This window comes from Lithobates pipiens, unplaced genomic scaffold, assembly GCF_037356315.1.
Source record: "Lithobates pipiens isolate NorthernLeopardFrog02 unplaced genomic scaffold, aLitPip1_a1.2 Scaffold_28, whole genome shotgun sequence".
NCBI classification, from domain to species: domain Eukaryota; kingdom Metazoa; phylum Chordata; class Amphibia; order Anura; family Ranidae; genus Lithobates; species Lithobates pipiens.
Window position 1 is genome coordinate 185921132 of NW_027507789.1, and position 16382 is coordinate 185937513.

Sequence of the window (16382 nt, forward strand, 5' to 3'; positions counted from 1 at the left end):
CGGGAGTCTTAGAATGGGTATCGGGCCTGCCTCCTGTTCGGCCGGGAGGAGAAGCATCGGCCCCGGCAGCAGCAATCTCTTCTGAGCCCTACCCTGGATTGATTCAGCAGTGCACAGCCACCTTGTCCTCCTCCCGCACCTCTCGCTGTATAAGATAAGGAGGCAATAGACCAAACAGGGGGGCGGGTGGCGCTATTGTGAGGATCACCGTCTATAGAGCCTGGGGGGGTGGTGTGCAGTGTGAGTGGATCAGCCGCCACTGATCGATGAGCCAGGTAATATTTCCACAGGCTGAAAAATAATAAGCAGATGAAGACATCAAGTCTGAATCAACAACAACATCTACAACAAGGAAATAAGAAAGAAGGAAAGAGAAAGCAAGGATGTACATAGTAGTAAGGTGGGAGAGAGAGCGGTAGGGGTAAGAGGGGGGAGGGGAGTGAGTGTCAGGAATGCCCAAAGTGAGCGTCCAAATCCTGGACTACTATAATGAGTTATAGCTCTCCATGGGCAGTGACGGATGGGCATAGTGTATCTGCGGGTTCATATCTGGGAGAATTTATTTTCCATGTCTTGCAGAATGCTGGCCAGTCTGTTTCTTTTAAACAGAACAAGTTGTTCTGCAGATGTAGCCGTTAGAGGGTTGAGACAAACAATTTACCACTGACATGGGTGCTTACAATGATCAGCTTTTATTTTTTTCATGGAAAAACTTTATCCCAAAAGAAAAAATAACTGTTGATGTAACTGCTTATAAAGCCCCTTTCAAACATGTAGACCATTCGTTTCACCAGTTCAGTCACGTTTTTTTTTAAAGAAAAAATGGCCGACGTTTACATCAGTTATTCTTCAGTTTACATCAGTGTTTACATTCACTATCAATGCAAAAACAGACCGTTTGTCCATTTACATCTGTTTTCCGTAATTTCCGATTTTTGTAATGGCACAAAAATAGTGCTTTGATCCGTTCAAAAAAATGTATGTTGACGGATGTGGATGTACACTGATGTAAATGGATGATCATCAGTCCATATGTGTGAAAGGGGCCTTAGTTGGAGTTCAGCTTCAATTTGTATCATATGCTCCTTGCTGCCAGACTGTGAAAGTGAGCTTGTGGGATATAAAGAAAATGTTGAAGCCAGGTACTAGGGGAAATATAGGGTGGTTCTAAAGCAAAACATTTTTTTACCTTAAAGCGGAGTTCCGCTTAAAAAAAAGAATTAAAAGTCAGCAGCTACAAATACTGCAGCTGCTGACTTTTAAAATATGGACACTTACCTGTCCAGGGTGCCTGCAATGTCGGCACCCAAAGCCGATCTATCCCTCAGCTGTCGGGTGCTGCCGCCGCCATCCTCGGTAAGGGAATCCGGAAGTGAAGCCTTGCAGCTTCACTTCCCGGTTCCCTACTGCGCATGTGCAACTCGTGCTGCGCTATCCCACTGGCCCCTGCTGTGTTCTGGAACCTGTGTCCTTGTCCCAGGGTCCAGCGATGCGTGGGATCGAAGCCCTGCTCTTCTCCTGCTCCGCTTAGCGGTGCCGGCATTTTAACCGTGGAAGCCCGGCTGTGGCTTCACTGCCGGGCACCCACCGCGCCATGACTGTCCACACAATCATGATGATTGACAAGAGGGAGGGGAAAGGCGATCTCTCATCCTGCACCAAGGGAATTGACGTCAGGAGCCCAGGCACCAAAGGAGGCAGACTACGAGGGACCTCCTAGCAACAGGCATTTAGAGGTGAGTAAAGAAAAAAATTCTCCAAATGTTTTAATTTTATTTTTTTAAGCACATTAATATATTTTATTTTTGGGGGGGAACTCCACTTTAAAGTGGTTGTAAAAAGCACATCCTTTTATATTGTGTACTTGTCACTCCCCAGAGCTCTGAGTGCCATTTCTTTCTGCAGCCTTTTTCTTCTGTTATCAGAATAAGTCACTTCTAGCAGCTTTTCTGGCACCAAAAGTTAACCCCTTCACACCTAAGGGTAAAACAAATGTTAATGCCTAAGCACAATTTTGACATGTGTTAGTAAAACTGTACATACCATCACAACTACTTTGTGCATTGTACTTGTGTAAATTATACCTTTTTTTTCAGGACACACTGGGCTTTCATTTGGTGGTAAATGGTAATTGAAAATTAATTTTTTTTATTTTTTTTTATTATTATTATTGTCATAGGAAAACTGACCCAAAATAGTAAAAAAAAAGTTTTTATTTTTTTAATGTAGCAGTATATTTCTTGTTATTGCCATAACCTACCACCAAGGAACAATCCAAAATACATTCCCCTGCTCCTGATGATTGCCGTCATACCACATATCTGTATATTATTTGTTTGTACCCATAGTACAGGCCATAATCAATAGTGCACATTTTGCTTTTTTTTTTATCCTACCTAAAACACACCGACGCTGTCTTGTTTGGGAGGACTGGCTCTGCCTTGCTTTGTTAAGTACTATTGGGCTGCGGTCCTGGTGACGGTCCAGTGGTGGCTGTCTGCGGAACCAGCAAACCCTGCGGCTTTGCTGGAGGCGGCGCTGCTGGGTTCCTATTCCAAACTCCGGAACTTAATCCACAGAGGCCCTAGGTCCAACCCTGGTGTCACTCCTTCGATGCAGGTCATGCTGCGGGTCTGGGACACGGTCAAGGCTAGGACGAGGAAACCCAACAACTGGTCCCCTGATACCCTGCTGTGGGGGAACCCGCGGTTGCCCCACTTTTGATCCATTCCGGACCCGCTGCTATGGGCCCGGGGTGGCATCAAACCCTTGGCGGATATCTCCTCCTCACAGGGGTTACTTCCATTTGATGAACTGAAACGAAGACATGAGCTGCCCAACTATATGTTTTTTAGGTACATCCAGCTCCGGCACGCTTATCGAGCACATTTCCCATGTTCTATTACACTTGAGGCAAACCCTATAGACACTGTCTTGGCCTTACCCAAAGAAAAGAAAACACTGTCGGCCCTATACACTGTACAAATCTTCCATGTTGTATGGTCCTGTGAGTTTCTCCAGACTTTCTGGAGGGAGGTGGCGTCGGATATCAGCTCCAATTTGAGGTCCTCTGCGATCTGCTGCCACTTCTACTGGGTATTGTGGATATGTTACAGGCACCTCAAGCTAAAAAACACTTTGTACTTTATTCAGCCTTCTATGCGAGGAAGGCTGACTTAATTAAGTGGCAGGATCCCAGCCCCCCCGACGGTGACCCAGTGGAGGGCTCTGGTTGATGCGGCCCTACCGCTCTATAAACTGACATACCTGGGGAGAAACTGTCCCAAAAAATTTGAAAATATATGGGGACCCTGGATCCGGGAGAGGCAAGCTGTTTAGCCGACAAGCTGAGGGGGGGGGGGGGAGGATGAATCCGGGTATGGGGGTGGGAGGGGCAAGGAGTGCTTGAGATAGCATCAGTACGTTTGCCTAAGCCCTTGTACACACGGTCGGAGATTCCGACAACCAAATCCGTCGGATTTTGTCCGAAACTGTTGTATACACACGGTCGGACAAAGTTGTCGGAAAATCCGACGTGTTGACGTTATTTCGTACAACGGGACTACGTTCATGCTAGTAGCCAATAGCTTTGGTGTAGGCATTTGATCTGAGCATGCGTGGCACTTTGTCCGATCGGAATTCTCTACACATGATCGGAGTATGTCCGATCGGAGCATTTTGTAGGAAAATTTTACCAACAAGTTGGAAAACTTGGTCCATCGGATACTCCGATGGAAACAGTCCGATATAGACCACACACAGTCGGAATATCCGACAAAACGGTCCGATAGGACACGTTCCGTCGGAATCTCCGACCATGTGTACAAGGGCTAAGACGGAATGCGGCATGAGCCCGGTGTGGAAGGTTGTGTCCTACCTTTGGTCTCGTGTATCTAATACTGACTTTACCTTCTGGGTATCTTCCCGGATTGGGAGGGAAAATATGGAATTGCCTGGTTTAGCATGATAGATCTTTCTGGCGACCAGCCCTTTTTACTTTTTGATTTGCCTTTGTAAACTGTTATGATAATCACTGCCGAGATTGTGCCACTGTTCTGACATGTCATGTACAAAATAAATAAAATTCTCTGTAAAAAAAAAAAAAAAAAAGCACACTGACGCTGGCTGACACTGATACTAATTTAAAAAAAGCTTTTTTTAAAAAAAGAAACCCTACCCAAAATATACTGACCTTGGCCTTTGACCCCTACTTGACCCAAACACTAACCCCAGCACTGACCCAGATCAAACCTTGATCAGGTTTTTTTTTTATTTAAATTTTACTTTTTATATTTTATTTTATTTTTTTATTTTTTACACACATTTTTTTTTTCTCTCCTTTCCATTCACAGGAAGAGAAAACGCAGATGTGGGCTTCACAGTGAATGATCACTGTGATAGCCAATCAGAGGCTATCACAGTGATTAGGTGACCCAGAACTGGGAGTTTCAGGTATTGATCGTTAGTAGGGCCTGGGGTGCCCGCTGAGACCTTGGACTCTATGCTGGGAGTGCACCGCAAAGACAGATACGCATATATGCGGTCCCATGGCAAAAATCCCAGTTCAGTGGGGCCACATATATTTATACTGTCGACGTGAAGGGGTTAAAAGGGTGATGGGAGAGGGAGCTGCAGACCACAGCCTGTGACTCAGATCCACAGTAGACATGTGCGATTCGTTTAGTACGAAACAAAAATTCGTACAAATTTCCGGAAATTGGTACATTCATACGAATCCGAAGTACGAATTCCGTACGAAATACGAAATTTCGTTTACGAATTTCGGATCCAAATTCATAACTTTTTGTAAAAATTACGAATTTTCGTTAACGAACCTAAAAGTTAAAACCCCAGGAAGTCAGCACAGGGATGGTGGGAACCCTATGGGAATTTCTATGCTTACTAATTTCATACGAAATACGAAATTTTGTTAACGAATTGCAGAATTTCCGATCCAAATTAACAGAAACATGACTGGTGTTTTGTTCACCAATCAGAGGAAGTCAGCACAGCACAGGGATGGGGGAACCCCTCATAATGGGCACAGTGGGTGTACACTCAGACCTGGGAACTCAGCACAGGGATGGTGGGAACCCCTCATAATGGGCACAGCAGGTATACAGACCTGGGAACTCAGCAAAGGGAGGGTTGGGACCCATCATAATGATAAATTCATCATAACGAACATTCGTAATTGTTACAAAAAGTTAACAAACCTAAAAGTTAAAAACCCAGGAAGTCAGCACAGCACAGGGATGGTGGGAAACCCTCATAATGATAAATTCATCATAAAGAACTTTCGTTATTTTAACGAAAAGTTTACGAATCCAAGGAAAATTCGTATTTTGAACAAATCCGAATTAAATTTCATACACGAATTATGAAATACAATTTTTTTTTCGCACGGAACGAAACAATTTTTTTTTACGTCCCCATGTCTAATCCACAGCTCTGCTTGTTCTCCATACTGTGTGAAAGGTGGGGGGTCCCTTCCATCCAATCAGTGCTCAGAGCTGACAACTCTGTGAAGACTTCAGATCCCCACCCTCTGCTCCTGGTTCTAAAAAGAAATCGTTTCCTATTTCGGTTTTCAGAATACTCTACAGAAGAAATTGCTGCAGATACACAGCTACAACTTATGTAGGAGGATTTGTTTCATCTCTCTGTATCAGCTGATGCTGGTCACTTCACCGGTTAGAAGTACAGGTTTTACCACCACTTTAATGCTGTCCCTTCATTAAGATAAAACACATTTTACAACTCGCTGTGCATCTAGGGTTGCCACCACATCCCTTTAAACCCGAACACATATTAATTACACAGGTTCTGTGGCTGATTAAAGCGGAGGTTCACACAAAAATTTTACCTCCGCTTTTCAGAACCCTCCCTCCGGTGTCATCTTTCAGGGGGGAGGGGGGTGCAGATACCTGTCTAAGATGGGTATTTGCACGCACTTCCATGCCCACACCCACTTCTATGCCTCTTCCTGTCCCGCCGCGCTGTCTGCTGGGACACACACGGGTCCCAGAGACAACAAGGACCATTCTGCCATTCTGATTGCGCAGCGTGACTTGCGCATGCGCAGTAGCGAACCGGGAAGTGAGGCCGCAAGGCTTCATTTCCTGATTCCCTTACCGAAGATGGCGGCGGCAGCATCCGAGGACCGAGGGACGGTTCAGCCTCGGGTGCCGACATCGCAGGCGCCCTGGACAGATAAGTGTATTTGTATATAAGTATTTGTAGCTGCTAGCTTTAAAAAAAATTTGCGGGACTTCCACTTTAAGGTGGTAATTAAAATCACTTGGGGCCTTATCTGCATTAAATTAGCCTCACCCCCACCTCCCTAAATACTTACCTAAGTCCTCAATCAATTCGGCTCTGTGCCTGGCTGTATCTCTTCTCTCCTCTCTCCCTTTACTCATCGCCATTGGCTCCTGCTACTGTCAGCCAAATGCTGAGAGAAGGGAGAGGGGCACAGAACAGGTAAGTATAAGATGCTTATTATTTTAATTTAAAAACATTGCCTTTAGAAACACTCTAAATGTAAGGCCAAGGCTGTTATAGAAAAGACTGCTTACCTATTTAGTAGAGCAATTTTACTATCCTGATTGAGGTTAGGTCTCCGTGACACCCCGGGGGCAATACATGCGCCTATGTTCCCTACAACTACCAATATGGACTTATAAAGCATTGTTTCATAAATTTCCTAAAGACACCATATGGAAAGAAAAGCTGGAACCATGTAATACACATGTGGTACACATTTTATCTACTAAACAGCTAACTTTATTAAAACAGTAAATCCTAGCTTTGGATTCACACTCTTGGTATGTCTAGTACATTGTTATTCCTAAATAGTAATACATTTAAAATAAATATTGGAAATGTGAAATCTTTGTGCCACTATACATATTAAGGAGACTTCTCCAGACTATAAGGGGTTGATTTTTTTAAATATAACTGGAGAGTACAAAATCTTTTGCAGTTCTGCAAAGAAACCAATAAGTTTCCAGATTTTATTGCCAAAGCTTAATTGAACAAGCTGAATCTAGAAGACGATTGGTTATTATTCACAGCTACACCAGATTCTGTGTGCACCAGTTTTAGTAAATCCCCAACTAATGTAGGTCTGTACATATTTTAACCACTTGCGGACCGGCTCATGCCGATATACGTCGGTAAAGTGGTACGGGTGCGCAAAACAACGTACCCGTACGTCACTACGTCATCCACGGCTAGCAGGTGTGCTCACGCCACTGTACTGGAGACAGTAAAAGAAGGGCAGGATCACAAAAGAAAGGATCACAAAGCCTTTTGTACACTGTGTAGGTTCCAAAGTGCGTATAACAAGAATGCCTTGCTGCATATACAAACTGATTTTACTGTTGTGGATTTAGTAGCACTTTAAGCAAGCAAACAAGAGAGGGCATTGTAACATTTTTCATACATTTTTAATGTTTTTCTAAAAGCAACAAGTGTAAGTTTGGATGGAGTTCACTTTTAAAACATTACGTTACCTTTTTATTTGCTGTAATAATGAAAAATTGCATCAAATACTTACTGTAATTTTCCTTTCCTGTCGCCAAATCATGGCAGCATACTAGTGATAGAGCTCCGCCTCTTGACCACTCCCTCAGGACCAGTGAATAGCATAAATGAAGGCATGGTTAGCTGACACCCCTTTCTTTTTAACAAGCCACATACCGGAAAGCACATGGGTGGGCTCATATGCTGCCATGGTTTGGCGTCAGGAAAGGAAAATTACGGTAAGTATTTGATACAATTTTCCGTTTTCGAGACGCCAACATGGCAGCATACTAGTGATAAATAACTAGCTGACAGAGTGGGATCTATTTGTCAAACCAATCTTCTAATTAGGATGAGACAGAGGACTGAATAGTCCTTCCTACAAAGTCCCCTGATGACAAGAGAGTCCCGGGTCTATTCTGTCAAGTTTGAGTAGGAATGTTGGAGCGACCGTGATACCCCTGTACAGATGGGCACCATAGATTCTCTTGAATGTGTTGCCTATGAGGCTTTAACTGCTCTGGTAGAGTTCTCTGCCGCTGCTGACAGAGGCTCGTGACCTCTAGTCCTATACAGAACCAAGCCTGCTAGGATCCAGGCAGTAACCTCTTTCCCTTGATGATTCCCAGCTGGAATGACAAAAGGTTTATTTAGATGACCTGAAAGGGACAATTGAGATACTCCTTTAAAGTTCTGAAAATGAACAGTACATGTGACTTTCCTGTGTGATGTTCTGGAAAGTTAGGCAATGTCCAGCTGTCTGTTAAATAGCAGTCTGTTGCTACGTTTGATGCCGCATGATATACAAGATCCATCTTTACTCTTTCTGGCAAGAAAGGAATATATATATATTATTATTATTATTTATTTTTTTTTCTTGTTACTTTGAAGCTCTAAGAGCTTGAATCTCTGATAACCTTCTGCATAAAGTTTTTGCAATTGATACTGCCTTGTAAGTGATGGCCTGAACCGAACATTGCTCTGTTGGAACAAATGGTTAAACTGATATGAGATCCAGCAACTGCAATAGATCTTTCTTCCTTGGTGACCGACTCCTCACGACTGCCCTCAAAAGTTGCGCAAACTGAAGGATTCTTGGTCCTTTCAAATGTGTTATTGCCAATATAGCCCACACTAGTGAGCTATGTGAGGATAGGCTAAAGACTGGAAGAAGTATTGAACAGCTGACACTGGAAGGGCAGTAGGATCAATGTCTCGCCCTACAAAGAAAAAGCAAACTTGTTCTAGAATTATACCTAGATGTTGTAAGTAGAATGTCTTCTCGCACACAACAAAGTAGAGTTCACTCTGGAGTGAAACTGGAGCAACTGGAGTTGCCCATCCTCCCCCTTTAGTGACCCTGCTTGCAGCCCCTGTCTGCATATTTTATAAAGGGTAAATGTCTTCTGTATTCTGAAATGAATGGCCAGGGAAAACCGAAGGCCTCCTGGTCAATATGGAGGACTGGCTATGACAACTATGTTCTCCCTTGACTGCCTCAAGAGGAATCTCATTTATGGGAAATGTTGGGGAAAATATATAGGTTAGATTGAAGTCCCAGGGAGAAATTAGAGCATCTGACCCTTGTACCTTGGGGTACAGACAAAATCAGACCAAAGTTTGTGATTACTGTGGGAAATGAGGAGGTCTGTCTGTGGTAGGCCCCACCTGTGGACAAGCTCAGAGAAGTGCTCTGGGAAGCTTGTACTTGCTCAAAAGCAACAGCTGGGGGGTAAACTGTTTCCGAAATGTTGCTGGTGATCTTCTGCCTCAGGCATTATGGGTTTCACCTCTCTCAATAGCATATTGCTGCGAGTTTCATCCTGTAGCTGACTATAGGCGACTGCTGGCCTTTTGCTAAACTGCAAGGAAATTGGTCCTCCTTGAGGGAATAGGTGTAGTAAGGCCAAACTGCTAAAAGGGCTGTTTGAACCCCAGTGCGTTCAAGATTACTCTCTGGGAATTTCTGCTTGCCTTGTCTGAAAGTCCTTCGCAGTACATCTTCCCGGCTGTCTTGCAGACATGATTCGTGGCCATTCTCCAGTCTAAAAGTCCTAACGGACCGAGACTTCCTCAAGGTCTTTCCATCACCGTGGACCGCTACTCATACTGAGTAACCACTTATTAACTGTGTTCTATCCTGTTTCCTCCCTTGCACTAAGAATTCTAGTTGAAATTTGTGCAGGTGCCCATGCACCCCAGGAATCATCTATATGCAAGATGATGTTGTGCCAATATGACTGAGGCACTGAGAAGCCATCAAACAAGCAGAAATATTCGTCCCCAGAATTCTGTTCCTGACTGTCATCACTTCCTCTGATGAAAATAAAACGGAGGAACTAGCAGAGCATCCCCGGGTACACCAACCATTGGGATGGAGAAAGGTTGGCTTTACTTTCCCTCTAAAGAGTGAGGATAGGATAGGCATCCTAACGATCCAGCAACAGCCTCCAGCAATGTGGTTATACTGTTTAAAGATCTCAAAGAGGGCCCAAAAGGGTTTGACCTTTTCCGATCTGTAACTGGACACTAACCAACCTCCCCTGCGAACGGCAAACAGGATTGGGTAGAAAACTTGCAATCCCTCTTGAGTCTGAGGTGTCTGTAAGCATTGTAGCAGCCCATGGGAGAGAAATGGTCTTGAGGAGGAGCAGTGAGGAATCTCCTGAAGTGACCACAAGTGTCTGATACCTTCATCCAAGGCTCTGTACATGCTGTCCAGAAACCCATGAAGCATGCCTTCTAGGTCTTACCTTAATGCCTTGTACACATGGTCGGACATCCCGACAACAAAATCCGTCAGATTTTTTCTGACAGATTTTGTCCTAAACTGGTGTTGCATACACATGGTCGGACAAAGTTGTCAGAAAATCCAATCGTTCGCAACGTTTGTTCGTTACGACGGGACTACGTTGAGGCTACTAGCCAAAAGATTTGGTCTTGTAATTTCATATGAGCATGCGTGGTGATTGGAATTCTCTACAAACGATCGGAAAAAGTCTGATTGAATTTTTTTGCGGAACATTTTAGATCATGCTCATTTTTTTTCCGCCGGAATTTCTGATGGAAAAAGTCCGATAGAGCCCACACACGATCGGATTTTCCGACAATATAGTCCAATCGGACCTTTTCCGACCGTGTGTACAGGGCATAAGAGTCTAGGTATGCTCTTGTGTGACTGGCTCACTAATTTTCCCAGAAGTCTGCACTAGAATACAAGTCAGATTTTTGGCATCCATTGCTACAAAAATATAATTTTTTGCAAGATACTCCCAATAGGAAATCCATTAGCTTGTTCAGGATACACAGTTTTGACAGCCTGTTTACCCCTTCCATCCTTCCCCATTTTTGTTTCTAGGAAGCAATACACAGTCCAGGGTCTCAACCGTATGACCTCCCTAGCTGCCAAAGTGCTAGGGTGCTCTTCCAGTGGTTATATAAGCAACTGGGGGGGGGGGGGCTTCCTGGTCAGCCTCCCTATTTTGAGTAGCAGACTGCTGCACCTTTAATATATGTAGCAAGGACCCAGGACTCCTTCAGTCCAATGAGAACCTCCAGAGCCTTGAGTTGTCGACCTCCCGCATAGAGTGGGTCGTAAGGCATAGTAGGTGCAGAGCATGTCTTAGGATTATGGTGAGAAAACCACACAGGGAGAAGATATAAACTTCAACACAAGCATTAGCATGTTGGGGAATTTAACCAGCAACCCCAGTGCTGCTAGACAGAATTGCCATCCACTTAGCCAGCAGGCAACCTCTACAAAGTAGATTCATGGGTGCTAGACACCTAGGGTGTGGCACCTGTCCAGGATTTAGGGGTAAAGATGTAATGTCCTTCATGATTCCTTGCTCAGTCCAACTTAAAATATCTCCAAAGTTATCCAGCTTCCGGCAGCCATGTGTTACTCCATCGTCCTTCCAAACACATCTCTCGTTCGAACACGTTTCTTTCAAAAGCTCCCCAAGCCCCTCCCACCAACTTCCTGCATACAAACTTCCTCTGCTCAGCTCCAAAACCTATACAACTGGTTTATTTACATATCAATGAAGGGGAAGAGCCTGTGTAAACATACTCTTAAATAATATATCTAACTCCATATTATTGCAATAAAGTCACTATACAAATGGTACAAATGGCCATACCACCTCTTGACTTTATAGAATAATATAGGAAACTTCAACATCTCTTTTGTCCAGGAAAGGGCAAAATAACCCCCCCCCCGTATTTGTAAATGGGAGGAAAAATTCCTTTTCAACCCTTGTATCTTCTGTGCAGTCAGTCTTTTGTTTTGTTGTCCCTGGAAGGCTGCAACATTACTTTTGAGCAGGATTAACAATGTCTTTGGCAGTTTGTGTAAAGAAAATCTCTTGTCCTCCCCGTCATAAGGAAATGCTCAGATGAAAGACCACTCCAATTCAGCCACCATCAGGAAATCATTCACATCTTCCTCAGGCTCTCTTCTGGTCTGCCTCCTCCCATATAGCATGGTCATCTGCTCTGCATGCTCCACTTCTCGATGCCCAGTACCTGAAAAAAGTAAGAGACAAAGCAGATTGTACGTTCCTTCCAACGGTGCCAAAAACATAGCTCACCGCTCACATTTCTCTATCTGTCCATTTATAACTGCAAAACTATTGTAGGGTGCCCACTGTTGCCTTGAAACACTGTCACGGAAAGGAATTGACTTCCAACGTAACAAATAAACTTTCATGGCTCTCCATGCTGTCCTGGGAAGGCAGCACAAAGCCTCCTGTAGCTCTGTTGGGGTGTGGTCAGGGGCTCAATTTTATCCCCGGAGGATTTCACTGTAGTTATGCAGGATTTCCACTTTGATTGACTGCCAAGCTCATACGTGTACCTCATTGCCTTCACCTGCAGGATCATTATGTGTCCTGCCTGCAGGTTTAGTGGCCTCTAAGCCTTCTACTGCAGAGGCTCTATCTGATGGACTGCCTCAAAGATTTTTCTCAGATCCCTGCCAACTGATTTTGTCACAGACAGCTGCAATACATTATCGCCTGAAAGACTGCTACCACTAGTGCTGATACTATTCTAGTATCCCTTAGAGCAATAGTCATAAACCCTGTCCTGGGAAACTTTCCGCTAACAAGTGTTGGCTAGCAGCTTCTCAAATTTTCCGCCAAAAAAACTTTGTTAGTGGAATTTCCAATCACATGCACACAAGTCCAACGCACAAAAGTTCACACATGTTCAGAATCAAGCAGAAGGAGCCGCACTGGCTATTGAACTTCCTTTTTCTCGGCTCGTACGTCTTGTACGTCACCACGTTCCCACATTCGGAATTGTTGGCCAACATTTATGTGTCCATGTGTATGCAAGACAAGTTGGAGCCAACAACCTTCAAACAAAATTCACGGTTTTGTTGTCGGAAAGTCCGATCGTGTGTATGGGGCATTACAGTGAGTTTATACTAGAGATTAGCCATATAGCCCATTATAATTATCATCAGAAATAGGGAATAACCAATGCTATTGTGTGTGTTTCTTGGCTTCTTTCATTTTAAATGCAATGAAAATATTACTAAACAAACTAATTGTGTGTATAGCAATGACTAATTAGATGATTACTTTACACTGCAATTAAATAGAACCATCAGAACGTTGCCCAACACAATGCTGCTTCAATTTTTGTAAAACCAATTTCATGACTGAAAAATTCTAAAAATATCACATTCAAACATGTTATTGAGATGGTAATTTTTCTAACAAAGAGGAGCCATTAGAAGGCATCAGATGTTGTTTTTCTTATACAGGCATACCCCACTTTTAAGTACACAATGGGGTTTATTTACTAAAGCTGGAAAGTGCAAAATCAGGCTCACTTCTACATAGAAACCAACGAGCTTCTAACCCCAGCTTGTTCAGTTAAGCTTTGGTAATAAAACCTGGAAGCTGATTGGTTTCTATGCAGAAGTGAGCCTGATTTTGCACTTTCCAGATTTAGTAAATAAACCCCATTGTGTACTTGAAAGTGGGGTATACATGTAGTTTTACTATATGCTGCAATAAAAATGAGAGGCCTGACAGCTGAGTGTAATGCCTCGTACACACGTTCCGATTATTGTAAGACAGATCGCTCACATTTTGTTGCATACAACTAAGATCGAATACAACAGTGCAAAATGTATGTAAGATTTCTGTCGTATGATTCTGGAAAATTCTTCCGTTGTGAGTAGCTACGTATTTTAAATGATGTCAAATACGTGTGACCCGTGTCCTTCTGGTTTATTTTCGTGTTTCCGATCATGCCTGGTGTTTGTCAATGACTTTTATCGGACGCATACTGTACTGACTACACAATTGTCGTACGATGGGCTGTCATCTGTTGGCATAACCCAGCATACAGCTCTAGCAGTATAGAAAAGACAAAACAAGCACTGCAGTTTCTTTCGAACAAAACAATTCTTTAGGATTTAGATAAAATGTAATCCTAAAATTGGGATTAAAATGAATATTAAAATTAAGATCAGGACTGCTGTGCAGTCTGTTCAAGTAAATGACATAACATGCAGTTACTAAAATATCATTGGTGGCTATCAAAGTGAAAGCGGGGCTAAACACATTGATATAAGGGTTTTCAAACACAGTTATATTCAAGGCATGTCATGAATGAGAACTATCACAGCTGGTTGTGCTCTTAATTGATTCATCAAAGCCATTAAATGGCTGGTATAGTTGATCACGTGTGCAGGACCATGGCAGCTGCAGATCAAACAGAGGCAAAGGTGGCAGCTTCCTTGGCTGTAAAGGAAGGGAGGGTTTATTTCTGCTTTAACTGGAACTAAAGGCAGTACTCTAAGGGCTCATTTACACTTGCTTTGGCATCAAAACACAGTAAAGCACCTACTGCTTGAACATGCTTTTGTGGTGTGTTTTTGATGCTTCGGTGGCACTTTGATGAAGCTTCAGTGGATGCTTCGGTGATGCCTTGTGATGCTCTTTTGAAGCTTGTGTGTGTGAATATCTCATACCTGCAATTTCTCCAAAACAAAGAGAAGCTACACCTGAATTAAAGCCTCTCAAAAGCTGCAGGTGCTTCAAGCGAGCATTGCCATAGACTTCTATGGAGGCTTTGAACTTGCTTTGAAGCACCACTAAAGCGACATGGGGTATAATTTTCAAAGCAAAGCAAAAGCAAGGTGTAAACAGGACTGTAAGCTAACTATTTTATTTAGTGACAGGAGCTTTGACTGGCATTCAGAGAGCTTTACCAAAGCCTGTCTGAAGCCTTGTTTTGAAGCAAGTGTAAACTAGCCCTTATGGTCTGAAGCCTGTAAGTTTTGTCATCAATATTGGCATCTTCTCCCCAGCTTCTTATGGGTGCAAGCCTTCAGTTGTCTTGATTTTCTGGGGTGGGACAATGTCATTGTCATCCCAGAAATGTAAACTGAGCTGTGCATGCATGTGTCCATTCTGCAGAAATGTGCAAATATGTGTCTTCTGCAATAAAGAGCTGGTCTGTATGACCACTATTAGGATTTCAAAAGTAATGCCATGTACACACGGTCGGACTTTCCAGCAGAAAAGGTCCAACGGAATAATTTCATCGGATATTCCGATCGTGTGTGGGCTTCATCTGACTTTTTTTTTAAAAATATTCTGACGGACCTAGAAATAGAACATGTTTTAAATCTTTCCAACAGAATCAATTCCTATCGGGAAAACCGTTAGTCTGTATGCAGACCAAATGCGATGCAAGGACAGCTATTGGCTACTGGCTATTGAACTTCCTTTTCTAGTCCCATCATACGTCATTGTGCTCTAAACTAATGGACTTTGGTGTGATCGTGTGTAGTCCGTTTCAGCAAAACTCTGTCGGAACTCTGTCAGAAAGACCGTCAGAGTTTATTCTGACAGAAAGTCTGGTCGTGAGTACGTGGCATTACCCTTTAATCTAAAATGTACATGCACTTTTCCCCAGCCTGCTAATCTAAAAGTAAAAATATATTATAAAGACCTTAGACGCAAACTGATATGGATTCAATGGCTATTTCCCATGCTCAATTTCTCAGATCTGTGGCCAGTCTGGTCTGGGCTGCATGTAAGGCTACGAATGTGCCTTGGGGAACAGAAAAGAATATTAGCGCTTCTTTCTTACTTTCTTCCCTCCAGGCCAGCTGTCTAGTGCCACCTTCTCCTAACTCGGTCCACTATCTAGCCTCTTTATCACACTGACAGAATTGCACAACATAGACAAACTAAGGCTGGGAGCTGAAAGCCTGGAATGGACACTTTGCTGAACTCTTCACCAGTACACCTAGAACCGAGGACTAGACTAGCTTCATTTCACTGGCAAGCAGAGTAGCCCTGCCACCCTAGGCCACAGCTGATGTAAGCTATACAGATGGAATAGATAGATGGAAACCAGAGAGGTCATAGATTTGTTCATTTGAGTACAGACAGAGCAGTTATGCTGCATCATGCAGACCAATTTTTTATAAGTCTGCCTCAACGGTCTCTGTGCAATATAGACCAAACTGATTATCAAGGTGAAGAAGGGTAGATGTAAACTGCAAAAGTTACAAGAATCCTTTACGGGAAATGTTAAATTGCCATGCATCACTTTATGGGAAGATCATTAGCTACCTGCCTTACTAAAGACCATCTCTTTGCTTGGAGTTATCAACCATTTTGTTTGTTAGTAAAAATTAAATTAAAGGGGTTGTAAAGCTTTGTTTTTTATTTTCTAAATAGGTTCCTTTAAGCTAGTGCATTGTTGGTTCACTTATCTTTTCCTTCGATTTCCCTTCTAAATGTTTTTTTTCTTTGTCTGAATTTCTCACTTCCTGTTTCTCCTCAGTAAACTTCACACCATCATCCGAGCGGTGTTTAGTC